Raw genomic sequence first — 27,528 nt, 5'->3', positions numbered from 1 at the left:
GATCTGACAGAATGTGGTCCACTGGAGAAGGGAATGGCAAACCCCTTCAGTATTCTTGCCTTGAGAACCCCATGAACAGTATGAACAGTATGAAAAGGGAAGCACCCTACCCCCCACCAAAAAAAGGCAAGCCTGAACTACAGTAATCACATGGAGATGATGAAGACACACCAGAAAAATACTGCAGGTCTACAGCTGAGGATTATGAAGGCAGTGGAAGACAGAAGGAGAATGTGAAGCTAAAGATTTCAAGATGGATTGGTAAGAATATAGACCACAGTAAAAATGATTGGTAGGAGAGAAAGTAAGACTTTTGGGGGGATATACAGAGTTGCATATATTAACAATTGAATACACATCACACATGGAGTCGAATATGTGTCACAAATGGAACTCTGGAAAGATAATAGGGTTGAAATGTTGGATTTCAGAGTTATCCTCATACAAACAATAGAAACCATGAGATCAACTAAAATTGCCAACCATGAGAAGAGAGATGTAAGTAAAAGGAAGGCTGATGGATGCTACCTACATTGAAGAGGAAAGAGGAAAAGAAGAAGAAAAGTGAGAAAACAAGTAATCTATTGATACAAACACAAAAGATAGGTTTTGTTTGTTACTATCAGGTAAAGATTATTTTTTCCAAATAAATTTGCATTTTTGGGGGGGGGATTCTGTTGTTTTTGTTTTTTGTACACAGAACCAGGATAATTCTGTATTATTGACCATAACACTGAGATAAGATTTAACTATTTGTTTTCTAAATTGCTTTCTTGGGATTTATTTCAAGAAGTGAGATTACTAGATTAAAAGGCATGAACATTTTAGGTCTCTTAATACCTAATGTCATTAACAATTCAATGGACATGAGTTTAAGCAAACTCCGGGAGATAGTGAAGGACAGGGAAGCCTGGTGTGCTGCAGTCCATGGGGTCTCTAAGAGATGGACACGACTGCACGACTGAACAAGAAAAACAATCTTAACGCCAGTTTGCTATTGCAACCAGTTTGTCCATTTTAAAGGCATGAGGAATATGTGTATATTTCCCTGAAGCATCATCAGCCTTAGGTTTTACTTTGTCTTTGTTTTTCCTAACTGATTTCTGATTTCACCAATTAATAAAATTAAAATTAAACTTAAGATTAGTGCACATGATCTTACTACCTTAAAAACATGTAGCTATCATCATTAGGATCCAAGTGACTGTTTATCACAGACGGCAACTATTATTTGTGTAGCCAAAGCCTGCTATAGGCAGGAATACAGCAGAGTTGTTACTCTGACGGGTAGTTGTTGATGGTAGTCAACAACTATCAAAAAAGTTACAGATCAGAAAGTAGAGATAATTAAGAAGAAATGGTCAGTAGATCTACAATGAGGTTATTGGACAGTTGCTTAATTAAATCAGTAGTTTGTATTTTTATCCCTTTCAGCAGTGGCATATATATGTACACACAGCACACACATACATGCATACACACATGCAAACATGCATATAGAGAGGGAGGGTATATATGTTATCTAATGGATAAAAGCTGTGTTTATAACTATCATAAACACATAAGTCAGAGAAGCAACTTTTACGACTTCAAATGATATGATGCTGCATGATACCCATTCAGTTGTTACTAGGCAATTATCGTACCTATGTAATGAGAACAGCACATTCTGTTGGAGAACATGCTCCATGAGGAGCAGCTATTACATGCCTTGAACCATATTTGAGTTATACCTTGAATACAAATATACCAGAAGAATATTTCAAAAAATGAAAGTGTTATTCACTCAAGTCATCTTCGACTCTTTGCAACCCCATTGACTGTAGGCTGCCAAGTTCTTCTGTCCATGGAATTTTCCAGGCAAGAATAATGGAGTGGGTAGCCATTCCCTTCTCCAGGGGATCTTTCTGACCCAGGGATGGAACCCAGGTCTCCTGTGTTGCAGGCAGATTCTTTACTGTCTGAGCCACCAGGGAAGCCTTTAGCAGAATGCTTGCTCCTTAGAAGAATAGCTTTGACAAACCTAGACAGTGTATAAAAAAGCAGAGACATCACTTTGCTGACAAAAGTCCACATAGTCAAAGCTATGGTTTTTCCAGTATTCATGTATGGATGTGAAAGTTGGACCATAAAGAAGGCTGAGCACCAAATAATTGACACTTTAGAACTGTGGTGCTGGAGAAGACTCTTGAGAGTCCCTTGGAGAATGAGGAGATCAAACCACTCAATCCTAAAGGAAATCAACCTTGAATATTCATTGGAAGAACCTGTGCTGAAGCTGAACTTCCAATACTTTGGCTACGTGATGCAAAGAACCAACTCATTGGAAAAGACCCTGATGCTGGGAAAGACTGAGGTCAAGACAAGGGGGCAACAGAGGATGAGCTAACTATTAGTGACTCAATGGACATGAATCTGAGCAAACTCAAGGAGACAGTGAAGGATAGGGAAGCCTGGTGTGCTGCAGTTCATGCGGTTGCTAAGAGTCAGACACAACCTGGTGACTGAATAACAAAAATTTACATAAGCACACATATACAGATAGAATTTTCTTAAAAGTTAGTATAGAACTATATCCTTCCTAATCAATAGCATTTAAAACAAAATCCAATGGTATGCTTACAAATGGTGAGAAAAATGGTTTTCTCAGATTTATATGAAACTATAACTAGCAATATAATCTGATAATCTTCAATATGATATAATTTAATACATTTGAGTATATTTTGGTTTTAATCAGCCTTTCAAAAAATCTTTAAAAAGAATCATTTAAAAGAACGCAATATCAGATATTAAACTCCTGAAGCACCTCCATGAAACACACATGGAAATCACCAAAATAAAAGATAAGGAAATCCATAGCATAAAAATAATCTCTTTAGTTACGGATCAGAGAATAGAAGCAAACAGTGTCAGCTGGACCAAAAGCTGGAGAAGGCTTGTTTCTCAAGAAAAACTAAGATGCTCTTACCAGAAAACTGAATGTTCACTGGAAATGCAATAGGCCAAAACACCAAGGCCACTGCATGGCCTAGTAGTCTATACTGAAGTGCTGGTCCATTGCCCTGAGGTAAAACAAAGCCGTCCCCTTCCTATCTCCTGATGTTTGGGGTCTCTTGCTTCACCAGTTGTCTCTCTCTATTCCTGCTTTAATTATATTATTAAAAAAAATTATTTATTTAAATTGGAGCATAATTACTTTACAATACTGTGATGGCCTCTGCCATACATCAACATGAATCTGTATTTTTTCCTCAGTCTACAAATATTTCCCATTTCTCCCTATGCTTCAAAGCAACCTTACTTTGATATTATTTCTACTATTATTTCCCCATCTTTCTCAGTGCTAAACTTCTTGAAAGATAGTTCATATTCCTCTATTTCTATCACACTTATGTTTTCCATTTTATATTTCAGTTAAGTATTTATCCTCCCAAGCAATGACAGGGAAGGAGAGTAAACAGATAAAGATAAGTTTAAGACTCGCAGGAAAGCAGGGAGTTACATCAGAAACTCTAGCCTTTCAGGAAAATAGAAGGCAAAGTCATCTGCAAAACATCAATCAATCTATTAAATGTTGTTTAAATGCCTGTTCACACTATGCTAGTTCCTAGGGACAAAATAATACTTGTCCATACTGAGTTTCTGACTTGATGGAATATTTCCTTAAAAAGGCATACTTCCATAGTTACATAATTACTATAAAGCCTGGTATATGCTAAAAGGGTAGTCACAGAGTTTAAATGGATGGTTAAGAAAAGCTTTTCATAAGTGACATATAAAGTGGGATCTGATGAACAGAAAATTAGCCAGCTGAAAATAACAGCGAATGCCATGGAAAAGAGAAAGTGTGAAGAAAAAAAAAAAAAATCAAACATTAGGTGAAATAAAGGTAATTCAGTGTGGCTAGAATTGAGACCAGGAGAAGAGAAACAAGAGAAGTCAGCCAACATATGAAGCTATCAGACACTGAAGATTCATAAAACATCAAAAAATTTATACTTTATCCCGAGAGCAATGGAGAGCAACTTAATAAGGAAAATGATGTGATCAGATCTCCAGAAGAGCACTGTGGTTATAAAGTGGAGCAGGGATTAAAACTGGGAAGATGGGGAGGAGAGGCTTCTACACCAAGTCTTATAAGAGACCATAGTTATCTGCATTACTATGGAGGAAAAAGGATTAAAATTATATTAACTTTATTTAATAAGACTAATCAATGAGTCTTAATTAGATTTTGAGAGGAGATGTAAAAAAGAAAACCAAGTCAAGCTTAACAGTCAGGATTCAGACTTGGGGAAATGTATAATTGAAAGTTACATTAAAAGAGAGAAAAATACATTTAGAAATTAAGGAATTAGTTTCCAGTTGCACTGGGGAATTTACAAGGGAAATAAATTCAATAAACTTTAATGTCTTCTTTGTGCTCAACTTGTCTTAGTGTAAGGGCACAAAAGAAAATGAGATAATGTCCTCAAATATTTTTAATCTAGAAAGAGGAATAAGGAAAGTATCTTAAAAGACATAGTCTTTGACTAAAGACATAAAACATCTGTCTACACACAAAATAATACAAAAACTACTGAGAAAATAAAATAGGTTAACGTTCTTAAATATGTGAGATGAGGAGGACAGAAATTTGGAAAAGGTGGCATATATGAAAGACTTATGTCAAAGTGTTAGAATATGAAGGTAATAATACCAATTCCCACCTCATATGTTTATGAGGTTAGGTATTACAGCTCTTATAGCTAGTACAACCTGTAAGAAATTATGAAAGACAATGTAAGAATTACCTGTTACCTCATCACCTAAAAAGAACCATTTTTAATATTGTGGGGTAGCACTTTCTAGTCTTTCAAATGGCTGTGCCTGTGCATAATATAACAGAACTTTACATTCTACTTTTTAAAAACTTCATACACTTTATTTTGTATGAAGTTACTGGCTTCCATCATAGCTCAGTAAAGAATCCGCTTGCAATGCAGGAGACCCCAGTTCGATTCCTGGAGAAGGGAAAGGCTACCCACTCCAGTATTCTTGGGCTTCCCTCGTGGCTCAGCTGGTAAAGAATCTGCCTGCAATGTGGGAGACCTGGGTTCGATCTCTGGGTTGGGAAGATCCCCTGGAAAAGGGAAAGGCTACCCACTCCAGTATTCTGGCCTGGAGAATTCCATGGACTATATAGTCCATGGGGTCGCAAAGAGTCAGCCAGGACTGAGTGACTTTCACTTTCACTAGTTACTGTATCACTTGGGCCAATTTACTTAATCTCTGTAAATTTCTTTCTCATCTACAATAAGGGGACAACAAAACCTAAGGTTTCAGGATTATTGTGAGAATCAAAAAGTTTAGTATATATTTCATTAGCTGAACTTTGCCTAGCACGTGGTAACTAATAAACACTACATAAGTATTATTTTTATTTTAAATGTCTGAATAGTAATATTTTGAAGGACTAGTGATAGAAGACTAAAGACAATCAAGCCATAACATCTGTAGTTTCATAAACAATACTGAATTACCATAACTTTTCTATTATTTTTCTTAAAACACATTACCACATTTCTTAAACTACAGGCAAACAGGTTTTGCATTTTTATTTAGCAAATGCATGCCAAATAAATGTCTTTGTACAGCTAAGAAACCTATTAAAAATAAATGTAAATTGGTTTTAGAATACTATCGCATAGAAGAATCTTAAAGCACAGAAAGTAATGGAAAAAGGTCTGTAAGAGAAGAATAAACACCATGAAATTATAAAATTCCAGAACAAGAATTCAAAAACTAGCTGGTTTGCTATCGTTCCTTCAGTCAGTATTTCATCTTTCAACAAATACTATTTTATGCTCTTTAAAATCATTTTTAATTCTATAACTGTCTTTTAAATAAGTTACACTATATCATAACTACTAAAAAAATTATTCTTACAATCTAACCTAAATCATTCCTGATAATATTTGGGTCCTTTCTTTCTTATTTTGTTCTGATGAAAATGGTGAACAGCTGCTCACATATGGTTTTATAACGTTTTAAATTAGTAATAAAGTTAGAAGTGAAGGAACAGCTGTCAAAGAAGCACAGAACAGTGAAATAAATTTCCCAAAGGGAAATGCCCCTCACAAATAAGTACAAATAAGTACTTTCTGAACAAGCATCCAACAATGACACAAATCCAAAAAAACCCAAAAAACAAAAACTCAATTCAAACTGCACAAACAAAAACTCAGTTCAAACTGCACACCTATAGAAGCCAGAAGACTTGATGATCAGGTTAAAACAAAACAAAACAAAAAAACTTTTACAGACAACTTCCAAGAGGACAAAATAAAAATTAAGGAACAAGAAAAATGACTATGAAAGAGGAATTCAGTAGCTCCAGAGGGGCTGACAGTGTCCTTATATGGGGCTGACAGTGTCCTTATATACCTGTTAGTCAAGATTCTCTTATTTGCTATGTGCCAAGTATTACACTGCCAGGAACAAAAATTCTTTTGAAAGTGTTAATTTTTATAGAATATACGGCAACAAAGAGTGCTTTTCACTTTGTTCTTGTACACTAACAAGTCCCAATGTAAGGACAGGCACTAGCAAGTGGGTTGGCACCTGTTCCAAATTCTCTGCTGTGTCATACACCAGCTTCTTGACAATTCAAGTATTTAAGATACATTTAATTTGATAAGAAATCATAAATATACCAAATAACTAGGGATACTACATAATGCAGAAAGATAAGCTTAGAAAACCAACTTCCAAGATTCAAAAAAAAAAAAAAGTTCCAGATGCTTCTTTAATGAAGACAAATCAAATTTAAGAAGCAGTGTTTAAAAAGTATTCTTACATCAAAGTAAAAATAAGTGAAAGTCATTAGCTTTATATGGTGAAAAGACAAAATACTTTTTCTCCTGCTTTAAAAAATAATTCTAAAATAAAATGAAAAGACAACTGACAACTGTCAGAACGGGAGAAAACATCTGCAAACGAAGCAACTGATAAGGGATTAATCTCCAAAATACACAGACAATTCATGCAGTTCAGTATTAGAAAAAAACAAAGACCCAATCCAAAAATGGGTGGAAGACCGAAATAGACATTTCACCAAAGAAGACAGATGGCCAACAAACACATGAAAAGAGGTTCAACATCACTAATTATTATAGAAATGCAAATCAAAACTACAATGAGATATCACTTCACACTAGTCAAAATGGCCAACATCAAAAAATCTACAAAGGATAAATGCTGGAGAGGATGTGAAGAAAAGATAACCATCTTACACTGTTGGCGGAAATGTAAAATTGGTACAACCACTATGGAAAACAGCAAAAAACTAAAAATATTCATAGAGCTACCATCTGACCCAGCAATCCCACTCCTAGACATATATTTGGAGAAAACTGTAATTCGAAAGGATGTATGCACCCTGATGTTCATTGCAGCATTATTACAATGAACAGGACATGGAAGGAACCTAAATGACCACTGAAAGAAGGACAGATAGAGAAGATGTGGTACATATGTACAATGAAATATCACTCAGCCATAAAAAGGAAAGAAACAGTGCCATTTGCAGACATGTAGATGGACCTAGAGATTGACGTACAGAATGAAGTAAGTCAGAAAGAGAAAAACAAATACTGTATAATATCGTTCATATATGGAATCTAGAAAAATGGTATAGATGAACCTATTTACAAGCAAAAATAGAGTCACAAATGTAGAAAACAAACCTATGGTTTTCAAAGGAAGAAGGGGGCTGGTGCAAACTGGGAGTCTGGGATTGACATATATACATTACTGTGTATGAGAACCTATTGTATATCACAGGGAACTCTACTCAATGATCTCTGGTGACCTAAATGGGAAGAAAATCTAAAAAAGACTGGATATATGTATAACTGATTCACTTTGCTGTAGAGCAAAAACTAACCAACATTGTGGGGGCTTCCCTTATGGCTCATCTGGTAAAGAATCCACGTGTAATGCAGGAGACCTGAGTTTGATCCCTGAGTTGGAAAGATCCTCTGGAGAAGAGAAAGGCTACCCACTCCAGTATTCTGGCCTAGAGAATTCCATGGACTGTATGGTCCATGGAGTCACAGAGTCAGACAGGACTGAGTAAAGCAACTATACCCCAATAAAAAAATTTAAATAAATAAACAAACAAATGAATGTTCTTTTGAGGTTTCTTAAAAGACAAGTCTAAGTTCCAGTTCCACTATACTACCATAAACCATATATAGCCTCTGTCTGTCTCCCAACCCCACTGATTAAAAATACGAATTTCAGACAAAATACAAAACCCAACTACATGAGGACTCTGAAAAGTAAAAGGCGAGTGGAGCATAAGGCAAATAAAAATACGGAGAAAGACCTTGCACAGGGTGGTGGAAAGGGCTGAGCATGCAGTGTTTTTCTACTTCTCTTTTCTCTCTTAACTCAGCTTTTCCCCTTTTCCTGCTTCCATTTTGCATAAGGTTGCTAGGTTGAAATACCTAACAGTTTCACAGGAAAGAACTGCTAAAAAATAGTAGATGAGAAAGAATATAAGGAACTGTACACCAGAACTTTGCTAATAATTGCAAACTGCTACTAATCTGAGTGATTTTGTTGTTGAGTAAATCACATTTGAGAATCTCATTGAAACATAAAAGTTATGGGAGCCAGATGGTTCTCTAATTCTAATTAATAAAGGAAAACATTAAGGTAAAGAAGAAAGGAACTATGCCAGTAAATAAAAAGATATTCCAAAAACCATGGCAATAAGGATCAACTTTAAGGCAAATACTGTAACCAAATTTCAAACTATAGATTTCTTGATCAGTTAAGTGGTTATATTAAAACTTGAGTTCAATTTCTAAAACATCATTTACATTACAATCACACTTTAATGAGTCTACTATGAGCTGTGCTCAGAGAGCTGGCTATACTGAAGTCAAACTTACAAATATAATAAGTATGTAAATAAGTCCCCTTAGATCAAAACTTTATGCCCTAGTTCAACTTAAAAATGGTTAACCATTTCCAAAATGAGCTTTTAAAAAACAACTTACTTTTGTCTGATAAACAATGAAAAGTCTCACCAAAAAAAAAAAAAGGAAACTTAACAAGAAAAAAAATCCAATTGCAGCAATATTCTTTTTTAAAAAAATGAAACTCACATCATGAAAATGACAAAGTTTCATTTAGAAAATTCTTCATGTCTCATTAAAATATTTTATGTTTTTCCTAATTCACCAAATTCCTTGAATAATTTAATTGCATTCAGCAAAAAATCTTTGATTATTTAAGGAAACTTACTAACCTCTGTCATTCTTACTATGGCATAGCACAATAGGGAAAAGATAAAAGAATATGGATAAAATACATGAAACATACAGGAACAGTAGGAAAAGACTGGGACTTCTACTGATTGGGCCCCTAGCCCTGGGACCAAAGAAGCACATGTACACAAGTTTCTCAAGTGAATTTTAAATCAGCCACATGTAATGTATGACCAAATGCCCCCAAACTAAAACAAATCATATAAAAGGCCCAGAAAAGTTTCAAATAGCAAAGATTTTTTTTAAAGTTTTGTTGAGATTATTCGTCTTTGGGCATCTGTGATATGAGTGAATAATAACCAAACAGAAGGGTTCTTTTGTTATGTATGTATCTATCACTAGGACCTTCCTAACACAGTGTCTGTACAGTATAGATGCTCAATGTTTGGTATGGGAATAAATAAATGAGCAGATGTACATTTCATTTGTGCTATATTAAAAAAAAAAGTGGCAGAGGAGTAGAAATGACAGGGAAATAGACTGTAGGAGGTGAGATGGGAAAAATAGAAATTTAGGGAGTTAGGAATTAACCAACACATGTGGTCAGAAGTAGTCAAAAATGTTGCCAACATGTAAAAGTGTTGGGCCATACATATGTTTTGCAAGACATTTTCTAGCCCAGATCTGTCCAAATTTATGATCTTTTGGGTCATAAATTCAGACCATTTCTTCTGATCTCTTTTGATGATTGCCTGATAATAAAAATGTTTGCATACATGTAGAGAAAAATCTTCTCCTGCCAAGACTGGCTAAAGGGATGCTCCAGTTCAGTTCAGTTCAGTTTCTCAGTTGTGTCCAACCCTTTGCGACCCCATGAACTGCAGCACACCAGGCCTCCCTGTCCATCACAAACTCCCAGAGTTTACCATGTCCATTGAGTCGGTGATGCCATCTAACCATCTTATCCTCGTCAGCCCCTTCTCCTCCTGTCCTCAATATTTCCTACCATCAGAGTCTTTTAAAATGAGTCAGCTCTTCGCATCAGGTTGCCAAAGTATTGGAGTTTCAGCTTCAACATCAGTCCTTCCAATGAACACTCAGGACTGATCTTTAGGATGGACTGGTTGGATCTCCTTGCAGTCCAAGGGACTCTCAAGTCTTCTCCAACACCACAGATCAAAGGCATCAATTCTTTGGCACTCAGCTTTCTTTACAGTCCAACTCTCACATCCATACATGACTACTGGAAAAACCACAGCCTTGACTAGACGGACCTTTGTTGGCAAAGTAATGTCTCTGCTTTTCAATATGCTATCTAGGTTGGTCATAACTTTCCCTCCAAAAAAGATGTCCTTTTCATTATAGGGGACTGGAATGCAAAAGTAGGAAGTCAAGAAACACCTGGAGTAACAGGCAAATTTGGCCTTGGAATACGGAATGAAGCAGGGTAAAGACTAATAGAGTTTTGCCAAGAAAATGCACTGGTCATAACAAACACCCTCTTCCAACAACACAAGAGAAGACTCCATACATGGACATCACCAGATGGTCAACACCGAAATCAGACTGATTATATTCTTTGCAGCCAAAGATGGAGAAGCTCTATACAGTCAGCAAAAACAAGCCCGGGAGTTGACTGTGGCTCAGACCATAAACTCCTTATTGCCAAATTCAGACTTAAATTGAAGAAAGTAGGGAAAACCACTAGACCATTCAGGTATGACCTAAATCAAATCCTTATGATTATACAGTGGAAGTAAGAAATAGATTTAAGGGCCTAGATCTGATAGATAGAGTGCCTGATGAACTATGGAATGAGGTTCGTGACATTGTACAGGAGACAGGGATCAAGACCATTCCCATAGAAAAAAATGCAAAAAAGCAAAATGGCTGTCTGGGGAGGCCTTACAAATAGCTGGTCCTATTACTTCATGGCAAATAGATGGGGAAACAGTGAGAGACTTTATTTTTGGGGGCTCCAAAATCACTGCAGATGGTGACTGCCACAATGAAATTAAATGACGCTCGCTTCTTAGAAGAAAAGCTATGACCAACCTAGACAGCATATTAAAAAGCAGAGACATTACTTTGCCAACAAAAGTCCGTCCAGTCAAAGCCATGGTTTTTCCAGTAGTCATATATGGATGTGAGAGTTGGACTATAAAGAAAGCTGAGTGCTGAAGAATTGACGTGAACTGTGGTTTTGGAAAAGACTCTTCAGAGTCCCTTGAAGAGAAGGAGATCCAACCAGTCAATCCTAAAGGAAATCAGTCCTGAATATTCACTGGAAGGACTGATGCTGAAGCTGAAACTCCAATCCTTTGGCCACCTGTTGCGAAGAACTGACTCATTTAAAAAGACCCTGATGCTGGCAAAGAGCGAAGGCAGGAGGAGAAGGGGACGACAGAGCATGAGATGGTTGGATGGCATCACTGATTCAACGGACATGAGTTTAAGTAAACTCCAGGAGTTGGTGATAGACAGGGGTAGGCCTGGCATGCTGCAGTCCATGAGGTTGCAAAGAGTCAGACTTGGCTGAGCGACTGAACTGAACTCAAAGTAAAATATATGACAATAGCACAAAGGCCAGGAGGGGAGCAATATAAGTAGACTGTTTAAAGATTCTTGCATGTGATACATTTTCACTTAAAAGTAGACCATATTAAGTTAAAAATGTTTCAAGGGAAATAAAAAATATTTTAAACTAATGGAAATGAAAGTACAACACATCAAATATGAGGGATGCAGCTAAAACAATGCCTAATGATCATTTACAGCATTCAACACTGACCTAGAAGAGACAGAAGTTCATTAACCACAGCTCCCACCTCACACTAAAGGAAGAAGAGCAAATTAAGCCTAATGCAGATGGAAAAGAAAATAATGAGTACAGAAATAAGGAAATCAAAATCAGAAAAATAAAATAAAAAGCTGGTAACTGGGAAAAAAATTCAATAAAATCACTAGACCCCCAGGCAGACTGATTGTGATAAAAAAAAGAAGACATAAATTACCAGTATCAGAAATGAAAGACAAAATATCACTACTGATCCCACAGACAGTTAAGAGATAATAAGGAAGACGATAAACAACTATATGTCCCTAAATCAGAAAATTAAGGCAAAATCAACCAATTTTTTAAAAGATACAAACTATCAAAACTCACTCAAGATAAAAAACAGATAACCTGAATAATCTTAGGTTTACTAAAAAAAATAAAACCTAATCCCTCCAAATAAAGAAAATAATAGGACCAAATGGTTTCAATAGAGACCATTCAAGGGAGAAACAATACGAATTCTACATAATTTCTTCCAACATATAAGTGAGTAGAGAACATTTCCAACTCACTATAATACCAGCATTATCCTAATACCAAAACCAGACAAAAACATTATAAGAAAATTACACACCAACATCTCCCATGAAGATATTCTCAACAAAAATTCTCAACAAAATGTTAGCAAATAGAATCCAGTAATATATAAAAAGGATACTATATCACAGCAGAGTGGAGTTCATCCAGGAATAAAAGAACAATTCAATGTGAAAAAAAACCTCAATGTAATCTGTTGTATTGACAGACTAAGAAAAACCATATGAGCTTTTCAATAGAAGCAGAGAAAGCATTCAAGAGTATTCAACATCCATTCATGATTTAAAAAAAACAAAAAACAAAAAAACCTCTCAGCAAACTAGAAATAGAAAGGAACTTAGTAAAGGACTCTTTAAAAGAAAAAAAAAGAAAAAACAAGTCCAACATCATACTTAATAGTGAGGGAGGAAACAAAGAGTCACTCTCTAATGGGTACAGAGCTTCTGTGCAGGAAGAGGAAGAGTTCTAAAGACGAATGGTGGTGATGGATGCACAGCAATGGGAATATGCCTAATGCCACAAATTACACACTTTAGACTGGTAAAAATGGTAAAATTCATATTTTGCACATTTTACCACAGTTTAAAAAAAACCACAACAAATCTTTTTCCACATATGGTTATAACTCCAAGCTACAGTTAGAATTTCTATAGTCCTATGGGTTACATGTCGGAGAAGGCAATGGTACCCCACTCCAGTACTCTTGCCTGGAATATCCCATGGACAGAGGAGCCTGGTAGGCTGCAATCCATGCGGTCCCTAAGAGTCGGACACAACTGAGTGACTTCACTTTCACTTTTCACTTTCATGCACTGGAGAAGGAAATGGCAAACCACTGCAGTGTTCTTGCGGAGAATTCCAGGGACGGGGGAGCCTGGTGGGCTGCCATCTATGGGGTCACACAGAGTCGGACACGACTGAAGTGACTTAGCAGCAGCAGCATGGTTACATGTAAAGGAGCAGAGTTAAACATACTCAGGAGGGAAAAAAAAATTAACCAAAGACCTAAATGTGCATGCTAAAAGTATAAACTCTCAAAATAGAATATATGGTAAATCCTCCTGACCTTCAATTTGGCAATACTTTTTCAAACGTGGTATCAAAACTACACACAACAAAAGAAAAAAGAGAGAGACTGGACTTTCTCAAAATTAAAAACTTTGATGCTGCAAAGAACATTATCAAGAAGAGGTATCTCACTGAATGGGAGAAAATATTTGCAAATCACATACATCTGACGTGTGAGTGCTCACTCGTGTCTGACTCTCTGAGACCCTATGAACTGTAGCCCACCAGGCTCCTTTGTCCATGAAGTTTTTCAGTCAAGACAGAAATGGGTTGCCATTTCTTCTCGATCTTCTGGACCAGGGATCAAACCTGTATCACCTGCATTGGCAGGTGGATTCTTTACCACTGTGCCACCTGATAGCAGATATCTAATAAAGGGCTTGTATCTATGGGGAAACAGTGGAAGCAGTGTCAGACTTTATTTTTCTGGGCTCCAGAATCACTACAGATGCTGACTGCAGCCATGAAATTAAAAGACGCTTACTCTTTGGAAGGAAAGTTATGACCAACCTAGATAGCATATTCAAAAGCAGAGACATTACTTTGCCAACAAAGGTTCGTCTAGTCAAGGCTATGGTTTTTCCTGTGGTCATGTACGGATGTGAGAGTTGGACTGTGAAGAAGGCTGAGCACCAAAGAATTGATGCTTTTGAACTGTGGTGTTGGAGAAGACTCTTGAGAGTCCCTTGGACTGCAAGGAGATCCAACCAGTCCATTCTGAAGGAGATTAGCCCTGGGATTTCTTTGGAGGGAATGATGCTAAAGCTGAAACTCCAGTACTTTGGCCACCTCATGTGAAGAGTTGACTTATTGGAAAAGACTCTGATGCTGGGAGGGATTGGGGGCAGGAGGAGAAGGGGACGACAGAGGATGAGATGGCTGGATGGCATCACTGACTCGATGGATGTGAGTCTGAGTGAACGCCGGGAGTTGGTGATGGACAGGGAGGCCTGGCGTGCTGCAATTCATGGGGTCGCAAAGAGTCAGACACAACTGAGCGACTGATCTGATCTGATCTGATCTAGTATATATACAACTCAATTGTATATATTAATAAAATCAATATCAATTGATCAATATCAAAATCAATAAAATAAATTGCATATATTAATAAAATCAATAATAAAAACATTTTAAAAAGAGCAAAAAACCTGAGTAGACATTTTGCTAAAGAAAACACATACAAATGGTCAATATACAAATGAAAAGCTTTGCAACATCACTAGCCACAAAGAAAATATAAATCAAAATTACAATGAGATACCATTTCACACCCACTAGGATAGCTACACTCAAAAGATACAAAAGATGCATACACTGCTGCTGAGGATGTAAAATGGTGCAACCACTTCAAAAAACTGCTTGGCAGCTCTTCAAAAGGTTAAACAAGCGGTTACCAAGGACCTAGCAACAACGCTACTTGATATATACCCCAAAGAACTGAAACCAAGATACAGCAATCCCACTGCTGGGCATACACCCCAAGGAAACCAGAATTCAAAGAGACCAATGTACCCCAATGTTCACTGCAGCACTATTTACAATAGCTAGAACAGGGAAGCAACCTAGACGTCCACCAGTAGATGAATGCATAAGGAAGTTGTGATATATATAAACAATGGAATATTACTCAGCTATGAAAAGAACACATTTGAGTACGTTCTAATGAGGTGATGAACCTGGAGCCTATTATACAGTGAAGTAAGTCCAACAGAGAAATATAAATACTGTATATTAACACATACATACGGAATTTATAAAGATGGTACCAACAATCTTAAATGCAGGGCAGCAAAACAGACACAGATGTTTAAGAACAGACTTTTGGACTCAGCAGAAGGTGAGGGTGGGGTGATTTGAGAGAATAGCATTGAAACAAACATGTACGCTACAATATGCAAAACAGATGACCAGTGAGAGTTCAATTCATGAAGCAAGGCACCCAAAGCCAGTGCTCTGGGACAAGCCAGAGGGATAGGGTAGGGAGAGAGGTGGGTGGGGGATTCAGGATGGGGAGGATACATATATACATGTTGATGTATGGCAAAACCCATCATATTATAAAGTAATTATCCAGCAATTAAATTAAGTAAAAAAAAAAAGGAAACAGGTATTCAAACAAAAATTTGTTCATGAATGTTTGAATGTTCTTAGCAGCTTTATTCATGAGAGCCAAAATGTAAACAGAATCCTAATGTCTATCAACTAAGGAATGGATAATCAAATATGTAATATTCATGCAATAGAATGTTATTTGGCAGTAAGAAGGAATGAAGCAGTGATATATGACACAACACGGATGAACCTTGAAAATTTTATGTTAAATGAAAGAAGTCAGCCACAAAGAACCACATATTTTATGATCTAATTTACATGAAATGTCTAGAAACAGCAAATCTAGAGACATAAAATTGGTATGTGCTTGCCTAAGGCTGACGGAATGGACAGGTTGGGAGACGATGGGAAAAGTGTACAGAGTTTCCTTCTGGGATGATGAAAATGTTCTAAAATTAATGTAATTATAGCTGTACAACTCCTGCATATACTAGACCCTTTTTTTGAATTGTACCCTTTTTTTGAGGTTAATTTGTTTTTATTTGCCAAAATAAATAACTACAGTGGCCTACAAACTTTTCAGTTCTAAAATATACATTTTACACCACAATCCAACAAACACACACACATATATATAATATCTATACATATATTAAAGTGAAATGAAAGTTCTGCCAAAAATGTCTACAGTGAGTGTAATTTGGGTGGGGGGGACTCTTTTTTTTTCTACGCAGTTTTAGGTTTACAACAAAATTGACAAGGTACAGAAATTCCTCATATACCCCCTCCCTCACAGGCATAACCATTATTAAAAATGGTACTTTTTTCTTTCTTTCTTTTTAAACCAAGAATGAACAGCATTGACACTTCACAATCACCAAGGTCCTCATTCACTCAGAGTTCACTTTTATGAGGAGAATAGCAGTGCACGTTCTATGTATTTAGACAGAAGTGTAATGACATGTGGGCTTCCCAGGTTGTGCTAGTGCTAAAGGACCCAGCTGCCAAGGCAGGAGACTGAAGAGACATGGGTTTGATCCCTGGGTCAGGAAGATCTCCTGGAGAAGAGCATGACAACCCACCCCAGTATTCCACCTGAAGAATCCCATGGACAGAGGAGCCTGGTGGGCTATAGTCCATGGGGTCGCAAAGAGTCGGACAACTGAAGCAATTTAGCACACACACATAATGACATGTATCCATCGTTATAAAGCCATTCAAAGTATTTTCCCTGCTCATAAAAACTTCTGTACCGTGTATATTCATCTCTCCACAAACTCCTGACAACCACTGATCTTTTTACTGTCTCCACAGTTTTGCCTTTTCCAGAATGGCATATAGTTGGAATCTCTTTTTCTTTATTTCTCCTTGAAAAGAGAGGTTCAAAGACTTTATAAGATTAATCATGGCCCACCCACGTGTGGACTGGACAAGCTCTAGGTAGCAAGCTTCCCCACTAAATACTTTTTCTTCCAATGTTGAGCCCTGTCTCACTGGTCCTGTCCCGAAGCCACATGGAGGTGCAGGGGGACATGTGTTGGGTACTTGTTCATGGAAAGGCCACACATTTTGTGTCTCCTGTCACAATGAACCCAGATTCCTGTTGGGTGTGTTGTAAACAGTGAGCCATTTCTTCAGGCCCCCTGCTCTGAGCACACCACGCTAACTGTACCCTTTAAATAAGCGAATGATTCATACATGAAGTATATCTCAATAAAGCTGTTACCAAATATATTTACATGTATTTTTATACAAAAAGGCAAAATAAGTATTTCTGAAAAATAAGAAACACTATGAGCCAAAACGCTTCACAAAATATTCAGTTATTCAATAAAATTTAGTTGGTACTATTTGCCAAACAGAGGGGATATAAAGATGAATAAGACAAAAGAACCACAGGCATATATGTGTAAGATTTGCATGTGTATATTAGGAATCAAATTACAAGATCTTTAGTAACAGAGGTCAGAAATTTTTCAGGTAAGGGACAATGTGCAAAAATACAAAATGGTTGAATAGAACAATGTAAGATGAAAGTGAAGAAGGCACAAGTCAGGTTACGAATAAGCTAAAGAGCTTAAGACTTCATTTTAGAGATTATCAATAAGTCGTTATGCTAATGGCTTTTAAGACAGTTGGGACCGATGAACTAAAAGGGCAAGATCAGATGAATGTGTAATTGCTCCATATCTGTACAAGGTGAAATGAAAAAGTGGTACCACAAAAGAACCACATTAACCCTACCAATGATTTCCTTTACAGTAAATGAAAAATTGTTTTTAGCAAACACTCATCAAGTATTTGGTCTTCCCTGGGGGCTCAGCTGGTAAAGAATCCACATGCAATAAGGGAGACCTGGGTTTGATCCCTGGATTGGGAAGATCCCCGGTTCAATTCCTGGGATGGGAAGATTCACTGGAGAAGGGATAGGCTACCCACTCCAGTATTCTTGGGCTTCCCTGGTGGCTCAGCTGGTAAAGAATCAGTTCACAGTGCAGGAGACCTGGGTTTGATCCCTGGGTTGGGAAGATCCTCTGGAGAAGAGAAAGGCCACCCACTCCAATATTCTGGCCTGGAGAATTTCAGGGACTATATATATATCATGGAAAAGGCAATGGCACCCCACTCCAGTACACTTGCCTGGAAAATCCCATGGATGGAGGAGCCTGGTAGGCTGCAGTCCATGGGGTCGCTAAGAGTCGGGCACGACTGAGAGACTTCACTTTCACTTTTGACTTTCATGTATTGGAGAAGGAAATGGCAACCCACTCCAGCATTCTTGTCTGGAGAATCCCAGGGACAGAGGAGCCTGGTGGGCTGCCATCTATGGGGTTACACAGAGTCAGACACGACTGAAGCGACTTGGCAGCAGCAGCAACATATACATACATATAGTCCATGGGGTTGCAAAGTCTGACACGACAGTGACTCTCACTTCACCTCACCTGGAGGAGGGATGGCAACCCACTCCAGAATTATTGCTTGGAGAATTGCTATAGACAGAGGAGCTTGGTGGGCTACAGTTTATGGGGTTGCAAAGAGGCGGCCACAACTGAGTGACTAAGCACAACACATCAAGTATTTATAGGCATTCTTCAGAGATAACGTTGGTTTGGTTCAAGACCACCTCAATAAAGTGAATATAGCAATAGAGTGAGTTACACAGATCTTTTTGTTTCCCAGTGCATATGAAAGTTATGTGTACACTATACTGTAGTCCATTGAGAGTGCAATGGTATTATGCCTTAAAAAATGTACATACCTTAACTACAAAATACTTTATTGCTAAAAAAGGTTAATCATCATCTGAGCACTCCATGAGTCAAAATCTTTTACTGTTGGGAGAGTCCTGCCTTGATGCTGATGACTGCTGACTGACCAGGGTGGTGGTTGCTGAAGGCTGGGGTTGCTATGGCAATTTCTTAAGACAACAGTGAAGTGTGTCACATCAATCAACTCTTCCTTTCATAAACAAATTCTCTGTAGTATGCAATGTTTGTTTACATTTTTAACTACAGTAGAATTTCAAAACTGAAGTCAATCTTCTCAAACCCTGCCACTGCTTTATCAACTAAGTTTAGGTAATGTTCTAAATTCTTTGTTGTCATTTCAACAATCTTCAGAGCATCTTCACTAGGGGTCAATTCCATCTTAAGGAACCATTTTTTTTTTGCTCATCCAGAAGAAGCAATTCCTCATTCATTCAAGTTTTATCATGAGATTGCAGCAATTCAGTCACATCTTAAGGCTCCATTTCGAATTCCAGTTTTCTTGCTATTTCTGCCATATCTGCAGTTACTTCCTCCACTGAAGTCTTGAAAAGCTCAAAGTCATCCACAAGGGTTGGAATCAACTTCTTCCAAACTCCTGTGGTATTTTGATGATGGGAATGGTGGTATTTTGACCTCTTTCTGTGAATCATGAATGTTTTTAATGGCATACCCACATCTAGAATGGTGAATCCTTTTTACACAATTTTCAATTAACTTTGCCCAGATTCATCAAAGGGATCACTATCTATAAAAGCTATACCCTTACAAAATGAATTTCTTAAATAATAACACTTGAAAGTCAAAATAACACCTTGAATCATGGGTTGCAGAATGGATGCTGTTAGCAGGCATGGAAACAACATAGATCTTGTTGTTTATCTCCATCACACCTCTCGGATGAACAGGTGCATTGTCAATGAGCAGTAACATTTTGAAAGGAATTTTTTTTTTCCTGAGTTTTAGTTCTCAATAGTGGGCTTGAAATATTCAGAAATCCATGTTGCAAACAGATGTATTGTCATCCGGGCTTTGTTGTTCATTTACAGAGCACAGGCAGAGTAGATTTAGCATCATTGTTAAAGGTCCTAGGATTTTTAGAATAGTAAATGAGCACTGGCTTCAACTTAAAGTCACTAGCTGCATTAGCCAATAACAAGAGAGTCAGCCTGTCCTTTAAAACCAGGCACTGACATTTCCTCTCCAGCTATTAGAGTCTTAGATGACATCTTCTTCCAATATAAGGCTGTTTTGTCTACAAAGAAAAACCTGTTTCATTGTTTAGGTAGCCACCTACATTAAATTTTCTTAGCGAGATCTTTTGGATAACTTGTTGCATCGTCTACATCAGCATTTGCTGTTTCATCTTATACTTTTATGTTATTGAGATGGTTTCTTCCCTTAAACATCATGAATCAACTGCTAGCTTCAAACTTTTCTTCTGCAGCATCCTCACCTATCCCACCCTTAACAGAACTGAAGAGAATTAGGGCCTTGCTCTGGATTAAGCTTTGGCTTAAGGGAATCCTGTAGCTGATTTGTCTATCCAGATCACGCAAACTTTCTGTATCATTCACGTGTTCCCTGGAGTAGCACTTAACCCCCACCTCAAGAACTTTTCCTTTGCATTCACAACTTGGCTAACTGTCTAGCACAAGAGCTTTAGCTTTAAAAACAAAATTATTTTTAATTGGAGGATAATTGCTTTACAGTGTTCTGTTGGTTTCTGCCATACATGTATACAAATCAGCCATAGGTATACATGTCCCCTACCTCATGAACCTCCTTCCCACCTCCCATGCCATCCCACCCCGTAGGTTGTCACAGAGCACTGGGTTGAGCTCCCTGCATCATACAGCAAATAGGCCCTAGCTTTTTTAGGGGCTTATCTTGGGTTTTGACATGCCTTCCTCACTAAACTTAATCATTTCTAGCTTTTGACTGAAAGTGAGAGATGTGACTCTTCCTTTCACTTGAACACTCAGAGGCCACTGTAGGTTATTCATTGACATAAATTTAATACTGTTGTGTCTCAGAATAAAGAAGCCAAAGGAGGGGAAGCAAGACAGGGGAACGGCTAGTCCATTAAAGTAGTCAGAACACACACAACAATTATCAGCTAAGTTCATCATCTTATATGGGGGCATTTTGTGAACCCTAAAATAATTATTTGATACAATAGTAGCATCAAATGTCATTGATCAAAGCTCACCCTAAAAATAATGATGAAAAAGTCTGAAATGCAGCAATAAGTACCAAAATGTAATACTGACATAAAGTAAGACAAAATGCTGTTAGAAAAATGGCTCCAGTAGACTTGCTGGTCATGCCACAAACCTTCAATTTGAAAAAACACAGTATCCGTGAATTGCAATAAAGTAAAACACAACAAAATGAGCTGTGCTTATTATACTGAGTACTGATCAACTATATATACAAGTGTGGCATATCCTTCTAGGACAACCTCAACATTATTTATAAGACACCTATCAGAAATTGCAAATTAAGAGTTCTCTACAAACTGAACAGAAAAATGTTCAACTTCATCAATGTTAACTGGGATCAGAGCTGAGAATGGAAATTATTGATCCTTCCACTCATTTCTTCCCCTATAGAACCCTGAGAAAAGTACAGTAGAAAAAGAAAAGTGGAATGAAAGAGCTGAACTTCTACAATAGCTAATAATGTTAAAGCTATAATTGTGATTTTGGCACAGAGTATTTCTAGTTAAAAGTAATCGACTCTCTTAAATGTGTTTTCCCATTCAATTGTTATTACTTAAAACTATAAAAATGCACAAGAGAAGTTGGCAGGGAAGACTAGGATCTTGGAAGTGATAGAAGACCGTCTTCTGTCTAGACAACAAGAAGCAAAATCAAAAGAAACCAAATTCCAAAGCCCTGCCAAGAACCAATATGGAGTTAATACAGTGTCCACAGGTTGTACTATCTATTCCAAAATAAAGCAATGTGCAAAGCATCATAGAAACCCTCAATCCTTTGTGTTTGTAAGAAATAAAAAATACAGAATAAAGTACTGTTTTAAAAAGCAGAAAATCAAATTCCTTCTAATTATCCTGAGGATACAAGAAGAATGAAATGTAAATATGGTCAATTAAACTATTTAATTCAATCTCTGCAACAGAAGAATAATGCTCATGAGCTCATCCTAGGAAATCAATTCACATTCTGATGTTCTAGTCTCATCTTGAAAAAAGCACCAAATGAAAAATACAGCAGCAACATTTGAATATGTAATTAGTAAACAACCTTTTGATTATTCATATAATAAAGAAGTCTGCTAGTTTTTAAAACACGGATAACTGTGAAAGTCGCTCAGTTGTGTCCGACTCTTTGTGACTCCATGGACTAAATAGTCTATGGAATTCTCCAGGCCAGAAAACTAGAGTGGGTAGCCTTTCCCTTCTCCAGGGGATCTTCCCAACCTAGGTCTCCCAAGTTGCAGGTGGGTTCTTTACCAGCTGAGCCACCAGGGAAGCCCAAGAATACCAGAGTGGGTAGCCTATCCTTTCTCCAGGAGGATCTTCCCAACCCAGGAATTGAACCAGGGTCTCCTGCATTGCAGCCAGATTCTTTACCAACTGAGCTATCAGGGAAGCCCGTAACTGAGGAATGTTTATTTAATGACATTTGGCAGACACTCAAGTTGACCACCAACTATCTCTATATTTAACCTGGATTAAAGACTGCAAATGGGTTTGGGGCTATACAGTTAGTATCGATGCTCTGTTGCAGTTCACTTTACATACAAAAGTGGGTTCACATGAGAGTAGAGTCCTATTTTTAACTGGCTTTTGGCTTATTCTAAACCAAAGGCCCAAATTCTGAAAGCTGCAATCCAAAGGTAATATCAGAAGCATACAGATAGATTATTTATAAATAAGGGATAACCTAAACTACATAAGATAAAACAGGGGGAAGGGGAGGGTGTTAAGATACACATATGAATTACATAAACGATAGAACTAACCTGCATATATTTCATTAAGAATATCACTTATCAGTGATGACTGCTATGATGTATATGCAATGACTTACTAAAACAATAATGTATTAATATAAATACTCTTTAAAAGCACTATTTTGTTTACCTTAATAAAGTTAAGAATTTTTAGTGATAGATCAAGAAAGCAACATGCTCTGCATTAAATATAAAGGATTACTATATATCCTTCCAGAGTGGACAGGCTTAGCACTATTATAGGCATCTGTATTCCAAAAGTGTTACACTCACTAACAATATGGCTATAATTCACTAAAGAAATCAGCTGCTTTATAAAACACGAAAAATATGAAGAATGCTACATGAGGCATTCTCATGGCCTATATTATACCTTGGTACAGAAGAAGGATTAGATACTCTTTTGCAAACATTCTTCAAATATCTGAAATTGACCATGTAATATTTTTTTCATGAAAATTATAATTATTCACTCATTTATTCAACAAATACTGATTGGACATCTATTATGTGCTAGTCCGATGCTAAATATTAATACTAAGGATAAAAGTAAAAAGTAAGACCCTCTGCTTTTATGGAACTTAAAATCCATTAAAAAACCATCCACGTATACCCTGTATCTAAAACTTTAACGGTTTTATAGGAAGGAGAAGATATACAACTAACAGATATTTTTCACTCTCTTTTAAAATCTCTATTCATCTAAAACTTAACCAGTATTATTCCTTGCAAAAGAACTTTTCAGTCAAAAAACAGACTAGTGGAAAGTAAAAAAAGAAAAGAACTAAAGTGAAAATGAGATTTTCCTTAAGCGCTTCATAATTTTACATATGTAGTACATAATTAAAAATCAGAACATTCTGGGGAAAAAAGAACTTAATGATATTCATCACACACTTTAAAAATCACATATTTAAGTCTGGTAATTCCACTTCTGGGAATCAAAAATGGAAAAATATGCTTATAAGAGGGAAAAAAAAAAAACAGAAAAAACCCTTAACATTTGAGAATGAAAGAAAAATAAAACAATTACAGTTTATCAACATAATAGTTTATTAAGCTGTCAACAAAAAAGATGTTTGTCGAGAACTTTAGAGTAAAATATTTATCATATAACTTTAGGTGAAAAAGCAGAATATAAATATTATATTTTATATTAACTATGTTAGAGGGCTTCTTCCCTGGTGGCTCAGATGGTAAAGAATCTATGCACAGAAAAGTACCTATAAATTTCTAAAAAATCTACTGGAACTATAATACAATATTAACAGTTATCTCTGTGTGAAAAACTGAAATCTCACAATGGATATTAGCAATATTCAAAGATTCTAAGAATCCCTACAGTAAAGAAGTATACTTGACATTTATCATCAATTAAATGTAAAATACATTTGACTTTTAATACATCAATTGCTATAGTCACCAACTCAGAATATCCAAAAAAAGGAAACATTAAAGTAAGTGGCTAACACTTGTGCTCTCCTGAAATTAATAATGCATTATAACTGGCAACATTCCCACCTTAAGACATTTCTTTCAAACTTTAGCAAATGTGATTTAGAAGGTTTAATTTCACACACTAAAATCTTTTCTCAAAAGATGCTGAATGCTCAATTTACTATTTAAAAAAAGTTTGCAGTTAATGAGCTACTTAAAACAGGTTCTGCAGAAATAACTTGTAGATATTTTTGTTGGTGTAATAGAAATCAGAAGAGTGAAGTTTAGGAATCCAGTTATAGAAATGTTGACTTCTCAGGAAAACTTTACAATCTCAAGTGAGCATGAAAAGCAATGTAACAAAGTACTCTGACCAAGGCTAATCACCCTGGAGCCCAGGAGTAACACAAGTCCACCACTGCCCGAGGCCAAATAATAACATGCCAAATGGAAAATGGCCAAGTCCATGGACTGTAAATACTGTATCAAAAGAGAATAAAGGGAAAAAATCTTACATTAGAGCAATTAAAAATGCAGTTGTAGTACTGGTTCCTGTGATGAATAAATCAGTTCAGCAATTCTAAGAGTGGACAGCCACTGTTTAAACATTCTCCACTGGCAGTAACTAAATTTAAAAGCCTACTACATGTTTCTTTAGTTTCTAAACTTTTTTAATCACTAAAATGTCTTGGGATGGTATAGTTGGTTATAACCCTATCTCCTGAAATTTTCACATGTGGCATTTGATGATTAGGCATCTACCTGACATATTATGCAATGGTAACCAATAAAATATAAATACTGCAAACAAAAGCATTCATATCAATCAATGTCCCCAAAATTTAGATCATAAGTTCCAAAGAAATGAAATGCTTCTACTAACTCAACATCAATTATTCTTATTCTATAACTCAAATTATTCATACTCAATTAGTATGTTCTACGGAGCTTCTGAAAAAAACCCCGAAGTTGAGCTTTCAGTAATAAATCTGAAAATGTTTCAAAAAGAATTCACAATCACATTAGGCAGCCTAAACTATTAGTTGATGCAAACGTAATTGCGGTTTCAGACCATGAATATTAAAATCATTTATAACTAGGCTCAAACACATCTCCATTAATCAAAATAGGAACCATTACCATCAACACATTTTTGCCAATGAGAAATATATTGTTTGTTTATTTCTGTAGTGTAAAACTCCATGCTTTGAGATTCAATGAACTCCTGGAAAACATTTCCCCTGCAAAAAGTTGCAGAGATGCTTGAAGTCAGTTGGCGAGAGAGCAGGTGAATATATGGTGGAGTAGGCAAAACTTTGTAGGACAATTCATTCAACTTTTGAAGCACTGGTTCTCTGACATGCAGTCAGGTGTTGTAGTGGAGAAGAACTGCACCCTTTCTGTTGACCAATGCTGGCTACAGGCATTGCAGCTTTTAGCGTATATCATCCATTTGGTGAGAATACTTCTCAAGTGTAATGGTTTCACTAGGGTTCAGAAAGCTGTAGTCAATCAAACGGGCAGCAGACCACCAAACAGTGACCATGACTGTGCAAGTTTGGCTTTGGAGCTTCTTCTTGGTCCAACCACTGAGCTGGTCATTGCTGGCTGTCATATAAAATCTACTTTTCATTGCACGTCACAATCCAATTGAGAAATGGTTCATTGTTGTTGCTGCATAGAATAAAAGTAGACGACACTTCAAAACAACAATCTCTTTGACTTTCAGTCAACTCATGAGGCAACCACTTATCGAACTTTTTCACCTTTCCAATTTGCTTGAAATGCCAAACAACTGTAGAATGGACAATGTTGAGTTCTTTGGCAACTTCCTACATAGCTGTAAGAGGATCAGCTTTAATGGTGGTTCTCACTTGGTCATTGTCATTCCTGATGGCTGACCACTATGCTCCTCATTTTCAAGGCTCTTGTCTCCTTTGCAAATTTTCTTGAACCACTGCTGCACTGTACATTCATTACCAATTCCTGGGCCAAATGCGCTGCTGATGGTTCGAGTTGCTTCTGCTATTTTACGACCCATATTGAGCTCGAATAAGAGAATTGCGGGAATTTGCTTTCTGTCTAACATCATTTCCATAGTCTAAAATAAATATGAATAAACAGCAAGTAATAACTCATTAGCAAAAAAAATAAAGCAAGAAATGTGCATTAAAATGATGTATAACATAACCACATTTAAAGAATGTATTCCAACATCAAACAGCAAAGTTCACCAATACAAAAACCGCAATTACTTTCGCATCAACCTGATAGCAGCTAGTCCATGGGAATGTTCTTATCTCCAAGGAATGTTTCCCAGCCTGAATATAAAACATGTGTGTTCTATAAAAATCTAACAAGTTCCTGCTTCTCTTAGCCTTTGCTAACTACCATAAAATTTAGTGGCTCAAAACATTAATTATTTTTGACAATTCTGAGTGTTAACTGAGTGGTTTCTTCTGGTTGGGGCAAACTTCCATCGGGGTACAATAGTCTAGCAATGGCATCACATGTCTGATAACTGGGGATGACTAAAATGAGGGGATCTCGGCTGGAATGAGGATATTTCATCTTTTCTTCACAGAGTCTCTCATCCTCCAGGAAATTACTACAGATTTAAGAAAGTTAATGCAAGGTCAAAGATCAGCAAGTGAAGACAAGCCCTATGCACTTCCAAGCCTGCTTGTATTATGGCTGCTAATAGTCTACTGGCCAAAGCAAATTACACTACCAAGTGCAGATACAAGGACAGAAAACTTGACTCCCTAGTCTTCACAGCAGAAACTTCAGGGTGCAATACAAATGGGCAAACACAGTGATGGGAAGTGCGGTCATTTTTTGCAATCTACATTGTAAAATGCAGAAAGTCTCTGCTCCACATGGTCCATGGTGAAATAAGTTTAAATCATAGCCTGCTTTTGATACTTCAAACTAAATACACATTAACATATTATAGTACAGAAGACACTGCCAATGCTTGTTTCAGTATTTTCTTAAAATATTAGTACATTCAAAGAAAACTATAAGGCCATTTCCCCCTCAAATATCAGGCCCATATGTGTCATGAATAACATAACAG

The 27,528-nt window shown here is 36.8% G+C and overlaps 1 protein-coding gene and 1 non-coding gene across 11 annotated transcripts in view; both read right to left on the bottom strand.

The window, feature by feature from the left end:
* The window catches only part of AFG2A (AFG2 AAA ATPase homolog A), a 379,428-nt gene that overhangs the window by 312,505 nt on the left and 39,395 nt on the right, over window positions 1-27,528 (bottom strand). The gene's annotated exons all lie outside the window — the stretch shown is intronic.
* LOC138991522 (small nucleolar RNA SNORA11) lies at window positions 17,295-17,423 on the bottom strand. Its single transcript, XR_011467502.1, has one exon. It is a non-coding gene; the product is annotated as a small nucleolar RNA SNORA11 (small nucleolar RNA).

The sequence above is a fragment of the Bos mutus genome, chromosome 17 (genome assembly GCF_027580195.1).
Source record: "Bos mutus isolate GX-2022 chromosome 17, NWIPB_WYAK_1.1, whole genome shotgun sequence".
Classification (NCBI taxonomy): Eukaryota; Metazoa; Chordata; class Mammalia; order Artiodactyla; family Bovidae; genus Bos; species Bos mutus.
The sequence above is the reverse complement of the archived record's forward strand: the minus strand, read 5'-3'. Positions and strand labels throughout refer to the sequence as shown.